Source organism: Puma concolor, chromosome C2 (genome assembly GCF_028749965.1).
Source record: "Puma concolor isolate L17-30 chromosome C2, mPumCon1.1.hap2, whole genome shotgun sequence".
In the NCBI taxonomy this organism is placed as follows: domain Eukaryota; kingdom Metazoa; phylum Chordata; class Mammalia; order Carnivora; family Felidae; genus Puma; species Puma concolor.
The window spans coordinates 47,135,750-47,156,821 of record NC_141675.1 but is presented as its reverse complement, the minus strand read 5'-3'; positions in this window follow the sequence as shown (position 1 = coordinate 47,156,821).

The following is a 21,072-nucleotide window of genomic DNA, read 5'->3' as shown; positions in this document are numbered from 1 at the left end:
TCTGCGGCCAAAAGATAATCATAGAAAAACAAAATTCTGCTCTATGCAGACAAAAACTGTCAAGCTGATACATGAGGGATTAACTTGCTTTTATAAGGCTAATTAATTTAAACTCTTCAGAGTATGACCTCAATGCTAATCTGAGTGCAGACATATTGTACAAAGAAAGAAAGAAAGAAAGAAAGAAAAAAAAAAAAAACTTCAGTAAACGGACTTTTTTCCTGGAATCTGGGTAGTGGTTTTTTACCTACAGGCCTTAAACTTCCTTTCTCATGAATAGCTGCCTGTTACATACAGATAAAGAATTGCAAAACTGAAACTGTTGCTTATCCATAAGCTATGGTCTGTCTAAAGTTCGGCCACAAGAATAAAAAGCAGGTGCTGGTCCTGCAATGCTGAACATCACTGGTTAAGTTTCTAACAGGTTGGAACGCTAATTGAAAATATTTACGGGGTAGTAGGGACAACGGTAGAAAAAGGACATAAAAACAGTTTATCAAGGCCAGTACTACCGTCAACTTCAAATAGAACGAAATACTCATACACATTCTTCTCGCAGGTTACTGAATAATGGAAGCAAATGAATAGCTGCAATTTGTATGTGGCAGCCCCTCCCACCCTCCCTTGCTGTTGGGGAAGGGAAGAGGAAGCGGCTGGCGGATTGCAAGAATAACTGTAAATTGTCAAACCTCCACACGCTGCAAGAACCACTTTCTGGACTTTGGAAACTATCATGCTCTCGGGGTATCACACTCTGCTTTTTAATTAACCATAGTTTCGAAAGGGCAGTAAAGAGCAATTAGGGGATGATTAAAAATGGAAACGTTTTTCCATTTCACCTAAACTCCTGCTTGATGTGAATTTGCAGGAAGTAAAAATAAAACAACAAACAATATTAACAAAGCTGCCACCACAACAGCAGCAAAACGCCAGAGTGTCATCAATATAAAATTTGATTTGAATTCTTTAGTGAGATACTTATAAGAAAATCCTTGAAGAAAAAGTTACTGATGTGATTAATATTGCTTAGATTCTATGTGTTTTGAAAACTGTTCAATATGATCGTACTTGAGTTCTGTTATAAACCATGAGGCCCATCTGCCCAACAAAGACCCAGGCTCGCTATTGAAGCGTAGTGCTGATGTCCGCAGATGATTTTAATGTCCTTGCCCAGTATTTGTGTTCCTTTTACCTGGATGGTGGATGTGGATTTCTGTTTCTCTAATTATGCTCAAGGGTCCTTCTTAAACAGCTCTCCTCTGACTACCCCTCCCTATTAGTTTCCCATTTGAAAAAGTTGTCAATGACTTCCTTGAAGTCCTGGTGTGTGTGTGTGTGTGTGTGTGTGCACGTGCATGCACGCACGCACGTATACTCGTGTATATTGTGTTTGTGTATGCGTATGGTAGAATATACATAAAATAGACAATGTTTATCTTTTTTAAAATTTTATTTTAGAGAGAGAGAGAGCACAAATGGAAGGGAGGGATAGAGGGAGAGACAGAATCCCAAATAGGTTCTCTGCTCGAGCCCAACAGGGCTCAGCAACACAGGGCTCAATCTCATGACCCTGGGATCATGGCCTGAACCAAAATCAAGCATCGGATGCTCATCTGACCGAGTCACCCAGGGGCCCTGACAATTTTTATCATTTTCATGTGTATCGTCCAGAGGCATTAAGTATATGACATTATTGTATGAGCATCACCACTATCCATATCTAGATCTTTTCATCCTCCCAAACTGAAACTCTATACAATAACTCTACTGTTATTAAACAATAACTTCCCATTCCTCTTCTCCCCCAACCCCAACCAGTCCCTGGAAGCCACCATTCTACTTTCTGTCTCTACAAATTTGACTTCTCTAGATACCTCATATAAGTGGAATCTAGGACATTGGTCCTTGTGGCTGGCTTATCTCACTTAGGTGGACCCAGGTTGTAGCATGTGTGCGAATTTTCTTCCTTCTCGAGGCTGAATAATATTCCATTATATGTATATATCACCTCTTATTTATTTATTCATCCTTCAATGGGCATCTGTGTTTGTATCCACCTTTTGGCTCTTGTGAATAATCCTGCTATGAACATGGATATACAAATATCTCAGTTCTTCGGGGTTATTCTTTTGGGTATAGACCCCATACATAGAAATTGCTGGATGCAAGTGTTCTTTATTGCTCGACCATATCATGATTCTATGTGTAAATTTTTGAAGACGTGGCATACTCTGAAATTCTTCTGTCTTCCTCATGCTTCATCTCCCTGCATTCTGGTTTCTGCTTCTCCTATTCACCAAGACTTTCTTGCCAAAGTCATCAAATGACCTTGGTCATTTGGATGTTACCAAATCCAAATGATACTTCATAGCCCCCTTACTTGACTTCCTTGCAGCATATGCCACTGTTGACCACTTCCTTCTTATGGAAGTGCTCTCTGTGCTCGAGTTCCTCACTCTCTCCTTCTGATTGTGTAACAATTTCTCCTTTGACTTTGCTAGAGGGTGCCTTAACTATGTTCATCCATTAAATATTTCTGCTTCTCAGGATTCTGTTCTGGGCCTGGTCCTCTTCTTATTGACACTCTCTCCAGTATACTTCCATGGCATCAATTGGCAAATACTTATAGCTCCCATATCTGTTTCCAACCTAGGTATCTCCCCAGGAAAGTTTTCACCAGTACAAAATACAAGATCATTTGGGCTTATGATCTAGAGAAAAGCATCTGCATAGAAGGTCTAAGATGAACCTGAATTAATTTTTATTTCTATTGTTTAGTCTTGGACAAGTCAGCTATTATTTCTTTTATTAAGTTCTTATTTATTTATTTTTGAGAGAGAAAGAGCGAGAGAGAACGAGAGAGAGAGAGCCCAAGTTGGGGAAGAACAGAGAGGGAGGGAGACAGAGAATCCCAAGCAGGCTCCACACTGTCAGCACAGAGCCTGATGTGGGGCTAGAACCCACAAACTGCAAGATCATGAATGTGAGCCAAAACCAAGAGTTAGATGCTTAACCAACTGAGCCACCCAGGTGCCCCAGCTATTATTTCTAAGTCTTGTTTCCTTCTCTGTAAAATGGGGCCATAAACAACCACTTTGGAGGATTATTGAAAAATTATTTACCTAACTTTCAAAAATTATAAAATAAAAATACTTACTTTGTTGTGTTTATAGTGTAAAAATACAGATAAAGCAAAAATTAATCCTCTCTCTCCCTATTGTGATTCTCCTTACATATATATGACACATTGAATGAATAATTCTGTGGGTTTTTTTAACAATGGTTTTAATTTTTTTTTTTTATTTTAGAGAGAGAGAGAGAAAGTGCAAGCAAGGGCAAAGGGGAGAACAAGAGAAAGAGAGAGAGAGAGAGAGAGAGAGGAGAGAGAATCTTAAGTAGGCCCCATGCTCAGCACAGAGGCAGATGCTGGGCTTGATCCCACAACCCTGGGATCATGACCTGAGCAGAAATCAAGAGTTGGATGCTCAACCAATTGATCCACCCACGTACCTCATGGGGTTTTAAATATATATATATAATCATCACAGTATACTTTCACTGTGATTTTTTTTAACTTACCAGTATAGCTTGAAGATATCGCCAAGTTCTTCTTTTGAATTGATTCACATATATCTAATTCCCCGATGGATAAAATTTGTATAACTTCTTCACAATTAAAACAGTGTAGCCAGTCAACAGCATTATAGATGACTCTTTGAAAGTATGTGTAAGTTTGGGGCACCTGGGTGGCTCAGTTGGTTAAGCATTTGACTCTGGCTCAAGTTATGATCTCATGGCTCATGGGTTCGAGCCCTGCAACAGATGATCTGCCGTCCATGCAGATTCTGCCTCATATCCTCTGCCCCTCCTCTGCACTCTCTCTTTCTCTCTCTCAGTCTTTCAAAAATAAATAATTTTTTTTAAGTTTGTGCAAGTCTTTCTTTAAGGTAAGCATAGGAAAGTAGTATTGTTGGGCCAGAGGGTGTACACATTTGAAATGTTAATTGTTATGCCAAATTGCCCAGTCAAAAAAAGCTTTACCATTTTGAACTTCCAATACTTCCTGTTTTTCCGCTCTATTGCCACTACTCGATATAATCAAACTTCTGAAGATTTGCCAATCTGATGGGCAAAAAAATAAAATAATGGTATCTTCATAGTTTTAATTTGTTTTTCCCCGATTACTATGGCAATTGAACATATTTTAATGTTTGTATCCCCTTTTATATTTCCTGTTTTGTAAATTGCCTGTTCATTCATTCCAGACATTTGTTTATTGGGTAAATGTCAACTTCTTATTGATTTGTAGGATTAAATTTACCTTCTGTTTTAATGTATTGTAATCATTGTTCTTTTTTAACGCTCCAGTCATTGCTACTGTAGCTTTTTGAGAGGATCCCAAAGTTCTTTGATAAAATCCTTGCATTCTCTCACAACTAGATGGCCCGGGGCTCCTTTTGTTATATTTCCTATTCCAGACCTGACCTTAGCCCTTTTCTTGAAAGGATCTTGTTTCCTTTTAGTGGGACATGGTTTTTTGAGACCACAATTTAGACATTAGTGGTGCTTCTAGGTTATCATCAGCATTAGGAATAAACTAGGTTATTGTAAGCATTAGCAGTTAATCAACATACTGTTAGCTCTTTCTACATGTGATACGTATATATTTGCAATGTATATTTAAACATGTACTAGTTTATAGCATGCATTAACATTGCATCATATTTTGCATGAAAGTAACTTAAGAATAACATCTCTGATGCAAGAAAATATTTTCTTTTAAGTAAAAACTGGGCACTATTTTATGAAAGGATATCTTGATAAAGAAAGGCAATAACATGGTAATTTTCATGTCTTTCATTTTGACCTTTTAAAATACCCTCCAAAGAAATTTCAAAAATCATGTAGATTGGAAAAATATTACACAGCTTCCATATTTTTCATTCACATTTATAATTATGATTCTCAATCTGTTTCCTTTTTTTTTTTTTTTGCTATTATGCACTTACCACTTAAAAGTAAGCAAGCATCTTTGCATTTGTCCTTGAAAAAAGATTTCAATTAAAATAAATACATTCATGGTTTTAGCCACCATTTTTTCCCAAGACCTATTTCATGGCCACTTTAAAACTACTGAAGTGGCAGCCTTTCAGTTGCTATCTGCATAGCTCAGTGGTGAGAGGAGTACTCTCATTCACTGATTTTAGTTTTAATTTATTAAATACATGGATTTAATATTTAAGCATGCATATAATTGTTTTGTGCAGTTAGAGAATTGAAGAGGAAAGCACTGTCTGATCATTCTTTTTTTTATGTTTATTTATTAATTTTTGGTGGGGGGACGGGCAGAGAGAGAGAATTCAACAGGCTATGCTCTGGCAGCCAGATGCAGAGCTCGAACCCATGAACTGTGAGATCATGACCTGAGCCCAAACCAAGAGCCAGCTGCTCAACCAACTGAGCCACCCAGGTGTCCCAGCACTGTCTGATCATTCTCAAATACCTTTCACCCTTATCTGTGAAAGGGAATGAGAATATCAACTTCACTGGGGTGTTGTGAGCATTAATTGGCTATTACAGGCAAAAGGCCAAGCAGGTTAAGTTTCCTGATAAGTATGATGCTGATAATTCCAAATCTAATTTGAAAACACACAGTTGGACAAAAAAGTTCCTTTCAATTTGTCAACCTATTTATTTGTAAACACTACAAAGGTTTACAAATTAAATCACATCTAGTTTTACATTTATGGTACATTCTTTGTGTTTGTTAAGAAAAGTGAATTAAAGAACCAGGAATACAGGAGATTTGTGGAGAGTCAATTACTCACTCATCCATTCAAAATTTATTATCTGATATATGTAAGGAGTTATACTAGGGGCTGGGGATACCAAAAGAATAATTGGACTTTGCAGATTACTTAGTCGTTGTTGCCCTTTCTTGCCCCACTTCTTTGCCTAGAAGCTCATCTCTACATACCACATACTAGCCTCCTCTGCCCTCTTCCTTCTGGTTACCTCTAGCCAATGGATACATCAGCACAGATGGAAAAGAGAACTGGGAGTATGATTTTGTATCCCCTTCATCCTGTCAGGGCATGATTTAGGAAGTGGCCACATTGCTATCCCCACAGCCATGGCTCCTCACTGGCTGCTTCTCTCTCTTTCTTTTTTTTAACTTTTTTAATGTTTATTTATTTTGGGGAGACAGAGAGACAGAGTGCAAGCCGGGGAGGGGTAGAGAGAGAGGGAGACATGGAATCTGAAGCAGGCTCCAGCTCTGAGCTGTCAGCACAGAGCCTGACGTGGGGCTCAAACCCACAAAGCTCAGGATCATGACCTGGGCTGAAGTCAGATGCTCAATTGACTGAGCCACCCAGGCGTCCCTGGCTGCTTCTCTTTTGCAGCTATATCTTTGATCTAGTTCCAGTAACATGGCTCTTCTTTGCCTTTTGGGTCTATGGGTGGTAACAGCTTTCCACCATTGCTCACCTATGGTGCTTTACCATACCTGGCTGACCCCTAATCATTTCAACACCCCTCAATAATCCTTTCGTTAAACGCACTATTTCAGGTAGATCTTACTCTACGTTAGTCCTGTCATTAAATCAAATTATATGTGTTACTTTGAAAGTGACATACAGGGAGGTATACAGTTTCCAGGGAAACACAAAGGTGGAACATTATAAAAGATGTCGATTGGGGGACTCAGTTCAGGGGAAGTAACAATTGCACTGAGACTTGAAGGATAAGTAGGATTTCATGGGTATTGAGCAGGGCTGGGTTTGTGGGGTGGGGTGGAGGGGGCGGGAGGGAATTAGAAAAAGAAACAGAAGTCAGTGAAAGAACATCCTAGTCATGGAACTGCATGTAGTATGCTATTTGGGAAGCATATGTTGGGAGGTTTGGAAAGGTGGGTGGTGAAGGTACGTATTAGAATAAGCCAGACAGGAGGCATTAGAAGATGATGAAGATCATGGTATTAATGATCCCTGAAGAAGCATAAAATACTTTTAGTGTGGGCTGATTCAGGGCTTTTGGGTTATCTGTACTTTTCTTACTCTTTACTAATTCTCTCTTTCTTTTGGTAATAAGCCTCATGATTTTTCTCTGAGGAACATCTCTGGTGTCAGCTCACGTAAAAGGAGGCATTGATTTCCCTCACGTTCTAACTTGGTGTTAGCACATGACCAATGTCTGGGAAATAAGTGTAATTCTTTTTCTTTGGGACAATGATTGATTCAAAGATGGGTAGGGGATTCAAACTAGCCGATGAGACTTATTTATGGAAACTTTAGGCTCTGCTTTTGCTGGAATTGGCTAGCTATAAGACCAAGTTCTGATGACATCATCAGAGTCCCTGACTCCAAGTATGTCTGAACTCTTATCACTGTTCTTTTCTTAAAAAGAAAATTATTTTTCAATGTTTATTCATTTTTGAGAGAGAGGAGGGTAAAGAGCATGAGCCGGGAGGGTCAGAGGGAGGGAGACACAGAACCCAAAGCAGGCTCCAGGATCTGAGCTGTCAGCATAGAGCCCGATGTGGGGCTCGAACCCACGGACCTCAAGAGCATGACCTGTGCTAAAGCTGGACGCTTAACCGACTGAGCCACCCAGGCACTCTGTCACTGTTGTTTTCATTTACTGAGCCCATAAATTCTTAGATTTCTCTCACTTACAGCCACAAAAGTCTTTTACATCAGGAAGAAAACTATGGAGGAAAAGACATGTTTTATTTGAAGTGTAAATGTCAATATCAAGAAAAACAAGCAAGCAATTTTTAGTTACTACATTGAAGAGAAACAGGTGAAATGAATTTTAATGAAGTATTTTATTTAACTCAATATGTAGAAATATTACTGTTTCAATATGTAGTCAAGATAGATAATTGTATCCTGTTTAATTCTTAAATTTGACCTTTAACTAATTAGAATTAAATACCATTAAAAATTCAGTCCTAGCCACATTTCAAGGGCTCAACAGCATCCAACAGCACAGCCCTACTAGGTCCTAACATACAGGAGTTGACAGGAGTCCCTTTGAAAGTCAGCCTGTGGTCAAATTTTAGGAATGAAGGGTGGGGAGCTATTTAATATTTTTGAGCGGGGAAATGATGTAAGCTAAAGAATGCTTCAATAAAAATAACCTGGCAATTATAGCATCTTCAAAGCTTTCCTGATTTCCCAGTCAAATTAATGATGCCTTTCTCTATAATCCTCTTGCACAGAGTCATAAGGACACATGTCAGACTCTCTAGGGACAGAAACACTTATCCATTTTGAGAAGGCAGCCAGAAAAATAATCTGTTGTTGAGCAAGATTCTCTCAAGACGTTGCCTATGCATTCTTTTGTCCCTAATGAGATGTGGAACATTCCCATGACATTACATAGTGTGCCAGTTTCGGATTCCTGCTTGTACGTGATCAGGTACAGTGGAATGATGAAATCAAATGTTAGGTGCAGAAATGATTAAAAAACTTTTTTTTTTTTAACATATGCATGAATTAAATGACCAGTCCTGACTTGAGACCTATTCAAACAGGAAACGACAAAAATCTTAGAATCAAGAAAATACACTGTATACTATCAGCTCCAAAGAGCGAAAATAGGCCTTACTTTGCTGGTGTTCCATCCCAGTTTCTTGCCCGTACGTAGTAGGTTTTTTTTTTAAACTATATTTGTTTAATGGAACTAGTGAATTGTAAAATAAAAGAGTCTTTCAATTCTTCTTGGGTAACTAATATAAAACAAACAGAGCCCTTTAAAAATAGTTTTTAATTTTCGGGGCGCCTGGGTGGCTCAGTCGGTTAAGCGGCTGACTTCAGCCAGGTCACGATCTCGCGGTCCGTGAGTTCGAGCCCCGCGTCGGGCTCTGGGCTGATGGCTCAGAGCCTGGAGCCTGTTTCCGATTCTGTGTCTCCCTCTCTCTCTGCCCCTCCCCCGTTCATGCTCTGTCTCTCTCTGTCCCAAAAAAATAAATAAACGTTAAAAAAAAAATTTAAAAAAAAATAGTTTTTAATTTTTTAATCTACTTAACATATCTGAATAACTCCTTGATTGAGTTTTTCTGATCAACATTCCATTTTCTTTCTATTCTTTATAAATGTAAAATGATTTAAAGATACACCTTTCATTCCTGCAACATCATCGCAATTTCAATCAAATGATTATATCAACTCTAAGAATCTCATGTCCTGGCAAATTAATCACGTTACCAAACATTTTTTTTAATAAGGAACACCCTTTTTCTGTACGAATGTTTTAAATTCCTGAACACAGGCATTTTATACGATTAGTGAAACATTTTGTTTCAGCCAACTGGGCGAGGGCTATGTTTGTTATTTCTGTGGTGAAACAAAGAAAGGATATGTTCTCCTTCCACAGCATACAACTGCTACAACGGAGGAGCAAAATGGGGGTCAGGTCAGGAAAAAAGTCCTCAGAGGAAAGTTGCTACAGAGCAGCCACACCCAAACCTAGAGAATGCAACGCAATAGCCATTGGTGGTGGCCACAGCTAACCGTAGCTGCTACGAGTTACATGTGACTGCTTTTAGAACAAGACTTCTAGGAAACAAGGGTGTCCGGTAATGTTGGAAGCTCTCGTAAAATTATATATTCACTTCATTTATTTGCTTTCTGTTGGTTTGGAGCGATGATGAGATGCATATTTCAGAATGTTGTGGGGATTCAGTTTGTGAGACTGCAAGCATCACAAAAGACAAATGTATGGACAAATGATATTTCTTAGGGGGGATTTAACTTCTGTTCTTTGAAGGCAGCTGTCTTTGTCAATAGACGTAACTAGTTTTGACTTTTGAAGACCAGTCCTGACAAGTGATGGAAAGTATGGATGTCCAGTTGATTACCAATGAGCCCTTTGGTAATCATTACTGAAAAGCTTTACAATGTGCTATTTTGTTGTAAAACATTTGCATGAGCCTTAATGCATTCTGTTCTTCCTGAAAGCCAATTTTACCAGCAGTTACACAGCTTTTAGAAGGCTTCAAATGAAGTCACTTACGTTTCACAGTAACTGAAAATTTACAAAAATATCAAAGCTCAAATCTCTTATTCTGTGTGCTCAACTAAATCAGTGGCTTGCAAGGTTTTCTGAGTGTCAGGACATGATATGCTTTTGTTGCCTGGAAATCCTCTCCCCACCCCCCTTTTTTTGGATACACACACACACACACACACACACACACACACAAATGTTACATGTGCATGTATATACATACTACATATATAAATGGGTTTTTTTTGGTGGATGGGAGTTGTAGAAGCAATATGTGATCATCATAAATCTATAAGGAGGACAATAAAGATCACTGTTTGATTCAATTAATTGGGGATTATTACTATTTCATTTTTATATACATCCTTCCAGATTCATTTATACATATATTTTTTCAAAAATGGATTACATAGAAATAAAGCAGAGGGGCGCCTGGGTGGCGCAGTCGGTTAAGCGTCCGACTTCAGCCAGGTCACGATCTCGCGGTCCGTGAGTTCGAGCCCCGCGTCGGGCTCTGGGCTGATGGCTCAGAGCCTGGAGCCTGTTTCCGATTCTGTGTCTCCCTCTCTCTCTGCCCCTCCCCCGTTCATGCTCTGTCTCTCTCTGTCCCAAAAATAAAATAAAAAAAAAAACGTTGAAAAAAAAAATTAAAAAAAAAAATTAAAAAAAAAAAAAAAAGAAATAAAGCAGAATCCTATATAATATATAACTGCATTTTCATTTTTACTATTCACAGAGTGGGAAAATATATAACAAATTTACTATCAATTCAATAATACTTCTTATTCACATCATCACCTACATACATTTGAATGATAGTAGCACATATTCTTACAGAATATATATATCCAGGGTACTGAAATACATGTGGATGTATGATTTGGAAACTTTTCATAAAAATATATCTCACACATTTAGAACCACTGGTTTGAAATCTTTTAACTAGCCATGCATGTGTGGCTGTTTTTGATTGCTCTACGTTCAAAGCAATTTCAACTGCCAGAGCTTCTGTTGGTACCAACAAACACTCATGGAATATTTGCTACAAATCCGGATAGGCCTCAACTTGCACAAGAAGAGCTTGGGAATCAGTTTGTCTGATTATGTAATTATGTGACTTCAGGAATTAGCTATTAGTGGTTCTTATGCGAAAGGTGAACGAGATACATCAATAATTTTTCTCCCCCAAACCTGGGAAGACTTATAAAAAGAGATAAGATCTAGAAAGTCTTAAAAGAGGGAACTACAATACTTGAGGAGGTTAGTTAGGCAAATGAAAGCTTCAGGTACATGTGTAGTCAAAATCTAAAAGGAACATCCGGTGAGTATTGTGTTGTGAAAGATCAAGAGGTCAAAATTCACGTAGAAATTTATATTCGAAGCAGCAGAAGTGCCATTTAGAAAATTAAAGTTTTTTTTTTTTTGTTTTTTAATTTGGAAACAAAATTCTAAAGAAAGGTAAGTTCAGAAAACAATATGATGAACATGTGTGTCCCCACTATCAGAATAAAAAAGGGATCTGGATATCTTTTTGTCATGTGTTTTCTTCTTTATATAGCTCTTATATATTTAAAATTTTTTTTTTCAACGTTTATTTATTTTTGGGACAGAGAGAGACAGAGCATGAACGGGCGAGGGGCAGAGAGAGAGGGAGACACAGAATCGGAAACAGGCTCCAGGCTCTGAGCCATCAGCCCAGAGCCCGACGCGGGGCTCGAACTCACGGACTGTGAGATCGTGACCTGGTTGAAGTCGGACGCTCAACCGACTGCGCCACCCAGGCGCCCCAGCTCTTATATATTTAAAAACCAAACCTTGGGGCACAAGGAGTAGTTGAGTTGAAGTGTTGGGGATATTGCAAAGAGACTGGAAAAAGGAAAACACCTTCGGGAGAAATAACTCCTATGGAATGTAAGTGACACATACTCAAAAATCTTTTAGAAGAATGACTCACTGGAATTACTTAAAATCGCAGGGACTCATCAAAGAGGAGAGGTTAAGGATGACATGACTTAACATGTTCTGAGCAATTTGGTCTCCACAGTCATTTGATGACAACTCTTTCTGATTAAGTTCAGAAATACAGACAGGTTTCGAGTTTTATAGGAATATGATCCGAAAGTTTCCTGGTATCCTGATTATCTGCATTTGCCTCCCATAGTTATGAGATCGTACTTTGTTGTTAACTTTCCCAACGGGTTCATAAAAGCCTACTTTCATAGCCTGGCAGCCAAGATTACCTGTTCTTTTAAGATCCTTCATGCACAGACATAGTACGTAGTGATTGTTAGATGTGATAATAGGATGGTGGTTATATTTAGGGAAAAAAAAAGATTAGTTTTCTGTGGCTACATAACAAATTACCAGAAACCCAGCAACTTAAAATAATACAAATTTACGATCTCACAGTGTTTGTGGATCAGGAGTCTCACACAGGATGGCTGGGTTCTCTGATCAGGGTGTCAAACTGTGGAAATGAAGGTGACATTCTGGGTTGCTCTTCTCATCTGAGTCATAGGACCCAAGCTCACAGAAGTCATGGGCAGAATTCATTTCCCTGTGGTTTTAGGACTGAACTCCCATTTTCTCACTTGCTGTTGATCAGAGGTTGATCTCTGCTTCTAGAGACCACATTCTTTGCTGTTGGGCCCCCTCTATCATTAAGCTGGTAATGGAGACTGTCTTGCATGTCTAACTACTCTCATAGGATGAATTTCTGACTTCTTCTGACTCTGACCTCTAGACCTAGACTCATGTGATTAGGCCAGACTCACCTAAGAAAATCTTCCTATTTTAAGACTTAGGATCTTAATGACTTGGCAAAACTCATTACAGTAGTGCTTAGGTTAGTGTTTTATTGCATAACTGAGAGAAGAGGTATATAGATACGGGCCCCCAAATCTAGGAGGACCACCTTAGAATTCTACTTACCATAAGCCCTATCAGTTAAAGATACATACTGGCATATGTGAGGACAGAATGACATGATGTGTGGGATTTGTATTGAAATAAGCCAACAACAACAACACAAAAAAGAGTGAGAAATAGCTGCAATAAAATTAACAAAATATTGAGTTATTGAAACAGTAGTGGGCATTTAGGGAATTATTCTACCACTCTTTCTGTTTCTGCTATGTTTAAAATATCCACTAACATTTTTTTAATAAATAAGTAAATAAATACCATGTCCCTCAGCCTTAATCCTGAGACCCAAATTTTGATGCCTTTAAACTATCTTGTGACTATACATTAATAGCTTGGATTTTCTTCTGGGTTTTCTTTTCCTTTTGGGCTTCTTGTCCAGTCATTCCTCAGTCCTTTAGAGCCATAAAGGAAATTGAGACTGAGTACATCACAAGGTATATCTGGGATGTCAAGAATGTTAGATGTTAGCACATGGATAAGGACTAGTGCATTTCCCATGGTGAAGATGAGAAGTATGTGTGAGATAGAGATATCTGGCCAAAGGGACAGTTGTGATCAAGTGAGCCCTACCAATGGTTGGAATGAGTAAGGAAATAACGAGGCTTGAAAAAGAGGAATTATATGCCATATATAGGAAAGTTAGCAATAAATGTAGAAAGAATGATAGAATTAGCAAATCACTATTATGCAATCCCCAATGTAACATGAAATTTAGATGAGGATATCGGAGATATGCATCTAACTTAGTGAAAGTTTATTAGAAAACAATATATTCACACAGTTGTAAAATAGCATCACACAGAAAGCCTTTTTTAATTATAGAAGGAAAACAGACCTTTATTATGGAAAGACCTTGTGATTATCACCTTACTGGAACAATCTAATTTAAGATCAACATTAGTGACACAATGTAACTTTATGTGACTCCTGATTAATGCAATGAGAGTTGTATGCTATCACCTAATATTTTGCCCCAAAATTTAACTTGAAACTGATCATAAGGAAATAATCACTCAATCCAAAATGTGGAGCTGTTTACTAGACACCTGACCTGAAGTCATGCAAAATTCAGTGTCATCAAAAACAAAAATGAAGAAGCATAGGGATTGTCTTTTATTAAAAGACTCCAATGAGACTGAACCAAGTAGAATAGATGAACTTTGATTGGATCCTGCTTTGAAGAAAAAAAAATAGTTATAAAAGACATGTAGGAGAAGGAAAATTGAATATAAATGGTACAGGTGATGTTATAATTGAATTACTGTAAATAATCCTGAGGTTAAAAACTGTATTATACTTTTATAGGAGAATGTCAAACTTGGGGTGTGTTCTAAAATAGTTAGACATGATCAGTAGCATACTGATGTATATTTGGCATATATACGTACATACACAAATGTAGGTGTGTGAAGAGAAAGAGAACAGATTTGTCAAATGTTCACAGTTGGTGAAGATAATATTGGTGTTTATTGTTATATTCTTTCAACTTTTCTACAGGTTCAAACTTTCAAATGTAAAGAAAAAAATCACATCATGTTTCTTGAATTTAGTTTCTGTTTCTGTAAAATGAGGGGTTTTAGAATAAACCATCAGGAAATTATTATTCTTTGATTATATGTAAACTGGAACAAAGGAGAAGGCAGCAGTTAAATTATTCAAGAACTTAACGAAACAGATTAGAAGGATAAGAAAGTGATGTGGTGACATGGGCAGTTAATTTAAAATGATTTTGCACGTAATTAGTTTTGGTTTTTTGGTTTGTTGATGGAATTATATTAAAACACTTTAATTCTTTCACCATTTTAAATATAATAGCTCAAGTTACTTCTCTGAGAGAAAAAAATGAAAATTAACTAAAATTCAGATTTTTTACTATTTTACTATATATAATGTCTAGTTAAGCATAAAAGCAAAATTGACATAGTAGGATATGATATATCCTGGTAAAGTTTTGGGTACAGTATCAATATTGAAATATTTGTTTAGGGTATGGTTTTTTAAAAAGGAATACCATTATAGGGTGCCTGGGTGGCTCAGTCGGTTAAGCGTCCGACTCTTGATTTCCACTCAGTTCATATCTCATGGTTCATGAGTTTGAATCTCATGTGGGGTTCTTCGCTGACAACACAGAGTCTGCTTGGGTTTCTCCCTCTACCCCTCTCGCTTCCCCTCCCCCTCCTATCTCTGAAAATAAAATAAACTTAAAAAAAAAATACCATTCTTAGAATGAAAATGGCGTCTGCTTCTTATCTTCTCATTTAAACTCTCATAGAGGCTCGGTAACTAATCCCAGAATCTTGCCAGTTTGCCTTCATACTATATCTAGATTTTCTTGCTAAGCAAGAAGATCACAGTTCATGGACCTAAGCATCAATTGACTGTTTTGTGGCTAAAACCGTTTTGCCCTACTAGAAAACATCCAAACTTATGGATACATTAATTTTTTAAGTTTATTTATTTATTTTGAGAGAGAGAAAGAGAGACAGAGAATCCCAAGCAGGCTCTGTGCTGTCAGTGCTGAGCCCGATGCGGGGCTTGAACTCAGGAATAGAGAGATCACCATCTGAGCTGAAACCAAGAGTCGGACACTTCACCCAGGCGCCCCTGGATACATTAATTTTTTAAGCATTGGTCATATCAGTACATTTTGAAATTATTCTTTATTCTTGCAAAACACAAATGTAAGTTTATTGAGAGTTAAATCTTGCTTGTCATATATTGATAGTGTCTCACTCTTACCTCATGGTGAATATTAAAATGGATGAATTTTGACTAAATGTAATTTGCAGCCCCACATCACATCAGCACATTAATTATGATCTAGATATAGATATTTATACACACATATATTCAATATGCATTTGTTGAATGAGTGATTCAGTGAATGAACTATCCTGGTAACTTAGTAGGTACTCAAGGTGAAGGAATAAAGTTCTCAGGTAATATTTTTTTAAAAAATTAATATGAGCATCAGCACTTAAGACTTTAAGTTGAGACTACTAGGCCTTCCTATTTAGTAGATTTCCCAGATTTTGGTATCATATTTCTGCCCATTTCTCTCTTATTTTTTCTAATGCTTAATTTATTTCATATTTCAGAATTACCAAAACTTAGCAATTTTTACTGTGAAAGGATTACCCATTGTTCAGCATAACAGAATATGTTTAATATTGCTTAACTAAACAAGGAAGAAACGTTAATTCTAGTCTCTGTTTACTCACATGCCAAGTTCACATCTTTGTCTGATTTGCCTGCATCTGTTTTATTTTAGCTTGGTCAAGAAAACAATAAAATCTTAAACTGCATTACAAAAGACCAGAAATGTGACTGAATCAATGAACTACCATCCATTAAAATAGTTATATTTGAAAGGGATATTGTTATAAGGAAGTCCTATAACTAACTATAAGGGAGATGGTAATGTGGTGGTACTTTACGCACAGTGCTTTACAGCTCTCCAATTCAGAGATTTCACGTTGAATAAAATAATTTGTGGCACCCTGACTCTTTCCAGGCAGTCTTCCAAATTGTCTAAGGCAAACTTACCACTGTTTATGCTGCCGAATGTTTGAAGTTTGAAAAAATCACAGGGTTATTGCACTCTGAAATATGTTGCAAAAAGGTCTTTGCTGTTTACCTGAATAAATTAGTAATTTTACTTAGTTTGACTTTCATTCATAAATGAGTATATTTGAAAATAGGGTTCTATGCATTTATAAGATTTATACAACCCAACATTATTATTAAACTCTGGATGTCCTTGAATAAGGGTTTAGGTCAATACCCAAAATCATCTGAGTATTATTCTTCCACTAGGGCTCATAGTATATCTTAGTTCTGCACCTAAAGATCATTTATTTTCAGTTAAATTGTATTATGGACATATGAGTAATAATATAAAAACACTGATACAATACAATCTTTGCTCCATTAGCATCTCAAAAAACCTGTGAATTTTCTGATTCAAACAGAACAAAGTTAGTAAGTTATATGTTCACTAACACTTCATGATGATTATTACATTAAGATCAATTTTGGTAATAGTGCTATATTTCCATCTTCTAGGGTAAAAAAGAAATGATGATTTTTGTCTCACTAGATCTGTAGCTACTTCCTCTTCCTGACTTGGAATGAATAATAATTGTCTAACTTCATAGCTACATTTAAAACCAGGTTTCTGTCAAATCATTTTGATTTTCACTGAAAAAAATAGAGGTACATAGAACATCTAGAATAGGAAATCAACCACTAAGGGGATGTTTCCTTTCTGTTATCTTATAATTAATTATGATAAAAATCTATGTAATATACTGTTTTTTGAGTATTTTTTTGTTTCAAATTTTTAGCTAAATTCTAGTTAGTTAACTTGTAGTGTAATATTAGTTTTAGGAGTAGAATTTAGTGATTCAACACTTACATATAACACCCAGTGCTCATTACAACAAGGTCCTCCTTAATACCCATCATGCATTGAGCCCATCCCCTGCCCACCTCCCCTCTAGCAACACTCGGTTTGTTCTCTATACATATGAGTCTATTTTATGGTTTGCCTCTCTCTCTCTCCCTGCTCCATGTTCATCTGTTTTGTTTTTAAATTCCACATATGAGGGAAATCATATGGTATTTGTCTTTGACTGGCTTATTTCACTTAGCATAATATATCCTAGATCCATGAAATGAATGAAATGGCAAGATTTCGTTCATTTTTCTGGCTGATTAATATTCTATTGTATGTGCCACATCTTCTTTATCCATTCATCAGTCAATGGACATTTGGATTCTTTCCATAATTTAGCTATTGTAATATCATAATTTTATTTTCATGGTGTTTAAAATTCATTCTTATGTCAGTTTGCAACCCCGGATACTGAGAGTGAATGGAACCCAATTCTGTCCTCCCATGCACCTCCACCTGACTCTCCATCTAGAGTAGAAATGACTCTTGTCCCAAAAGTAGTTTCATATAGTTAGTCAAAAATTTAGACAGAAAATATCATAGAATCTCTTGAGAAAAGAGAAGAGCAACAACCTAAGAGAAAACACTCACTTATTCAGGAATTTTTATATACAAATGTTTATTCATTTTTGAGAGAGAGAGAGAGAGAGAGAGAGAGAGATGGCAAGAGTGCATGAGGAGGGAGGGGCAGAGAAAGAGGGGCACAGAGGATCTGAAGCTGGCTCTGCACTGACAGCAGCAAGATTATGACCTGAGCTGAAGTTGGACACTCAACTGACTGAGCCATCCAGGCACCCCAAAGAACTTTTTATTTTGTATACATATAAACACAGTGGTGACAGAGGATCTTATGTGTTAAAAGCAATTGAAGTAAAATCATAATCATAAAAGGAAGTCATGTTTGAAAAAGGATATTTCTGTTTTGGGCCATGAGGGAGTAACAGAGTCTAGAATTAACCTTAATCCATAAACAAGTAGAACACTGGGCAAAATATAGATAGCAGTCTATTTTAAGAAACTGGAACATAGGCAGTACAACTAATGTTTCTGAGAAAAGAAACAAATGAGTTGAGCTTCCTGCCTGGAGGTCATTTCCAGTCTGTAGTATAGAAATGGAGAAACCAAAATGATATTGGCAATCGAGTTGGAGAGATATTCCAATTTGAGGGGGATGCTGAAGTTAGTTTGCAGGACAAAGTATCTGAGATAAAGAAACTATGTAGAGAAGGAGTTCTAGCCTGTGACTCTTTGGCTGAATACCAAATACATATGAGTAATATGAAACCCATGAGTCCAGACTAGGAACGTCATCCAAGGAAAGAAAAATTATGTTGAAACTGTAAGATGAACAATTCCCAAAACCCACACAGAGCTGGGAGTTATCAGTCCCCATCAGCCAGAGAAAAGATGCTTTCTTAAATACATAAAACATTCAGTAGAATCTACAGGAGAACCTGGGCATTTTACAAGTGAGGCTAAAGTTGCACAGAGTAAATTTTGTTCTAGATATTCCCTAAAATGACCTAATAAGAAAATTCAAAAGATCAAAATTCTAATATGTAAACCAAATCTAACCATCTTTAAAAGAATATAACAAAATCCAGCACTCAGCAACCTAAAATTCACACTGTTTGGCACCTGATAAAAAATTATTAGAGATACAAAGGATAACATATTGATCCATAATCCAAAGAAAAATCAGTCAGTAGAAGTAATTCCAGAAATGAAAGAGATGATAAAATTGGTGACAAGAACTCTAAGATATCTATTATAAATATGCTTCACATTCTCAAGGACATAAAGGAAAGCATGAACATAATGAGGACACAAATAGAGGATATAAAAGAGAAACCAATGGAACTTCCAGAAATGAAAATTAAATATCTGAAATTAGAAAGTCACTGGATAAAAATTAACAGTAGTATATTCATTTCAGAAGAAAATACCAGTAAACGTAAAGACATAGCAAAAGAAGTTACCCAAAATGAAATAAAACAAAAACAAAAACAAAAAACAAAGACTAAGTGACATAAAGCACCAGTGCTCTAAGGGACAATATTAAACAGTCTTGTCTATAGGTAACTGGAGACCCAGAACAAAATGAGGAGCAGAGAACAAAAATAATGAGCAGAGTTCCCATAATGGTTAAAAACTATAAACTTTCAGATTCATGAAGCTCACAATCCCTAAACAAAACAAACACAAAGAAAACTATCCCAACACATAACAAACAAATTGCTAAAAAATGCTGTTTGAGAATGAAGATGGGTTGAAAAAAAGAAAGAAGATGGAGCTACGGTCATGACTGAGAAAAGCCCAGATAACTGAAGCATTCCATTGCCACTCTCTGAAGGTTGAAAGCAGGCAGAGATTTTTTTTTTAAATATAGTTTATTGTCAAGTTGGCTAACATACAGTGTATACAGTGTGCTCTTGGTTTTAGGGATAGATTCCCATGAGTCATCGTTTACATACAACACCCAGTTCTCATCCCAACAAGTGCCCTCCTCAATGCCCATCACCCATTTTCCCCTCTCCCCTGCCCCCCTCCCCCCATCAACCCTCAGTTTGTTCTCTGTATTTAAGAGTCTCTTATGGTTTGCCTCCTTCCCTCTATGTTTGTAACTATGTTTTTCCCCTTCCCTTCCCCCATGGTCTTCTCTTAAGTTTCTCAAGTTCCACACACATATGAGTGAAAACATATGATATCTGTCTTTCACTGACTGACTTATTTCACTTGGCATAATGCCCTCCATTTCCATCCATGTTCCTGCAAATGGCAGGATTTTATTCTTTCTTATTGCCAAGTAGTATTCCATTATATGTATAAACCACATCTTCTTTATCCATTCATCAGTTGATGGACATTTAGGGTCTTTCCATAATGTGGCTATTGTTAACAGTGCTGTTATAAACTTTGGGATACATGTGCCCCTGTGAATCGGCACTCCTGTATCCTTTGGATAAATTCCTAGTAGCGCTATTGCTGGGTCATAGGGTAGTTCTATTTTTAATTTTTTGAGGAACCTCCACACTGTTTTCCAGAGCAGTTGCACCAGTTTGCATTCCCACCAACAGTGCAAGGGGGTTCCCGTTTCAGAGATAAATTTTTAACACTGACTTTAATTATTGGCATATTTTTTTAGTTTGTCATTAAAAGTGAACAAAAGGGGCGCCTGTGTGGCTCAGTCGGTTGGGCGGCCGACTTCGGCTCAGGTCATGATCTTGTGGTCCGTGAGTTCGAGCCCCACGTCGGGCTCTGTGCTGACAGCTTGGAGCCTGGAGCCTGTTTCAGATTCTGTGTCTCCCTCTCTCTGATCCTCCCCCATTCATGCTCTGTCTCTCTCTGTCTCAAAAATAAATAAACGTTAAAAAAAATTTTTTTAAAGTGAACAAAATTGAGGATAGTTAACATACAGTTAATAAAAATCTACATACTACATGTAGCCAAAAATATTTATTGGAGAGATGGGGAGTGTGGGTGAGGTCAGAGGAGTAGAATGGAGGGAAGCTATGGACCATATGTCACTTATTGTAATTTTTAGTTACTCTGTCAGGGGAGTCTTTCTTGTATTTGCAGAATAATGCCATGCTCCTTTAGAATTACGTTCATATTCAAGGCCTCTCAATTAGCAATTTTATCCTGTAAATCCTCTCTTCTCTACCTTTCTCTCTCCT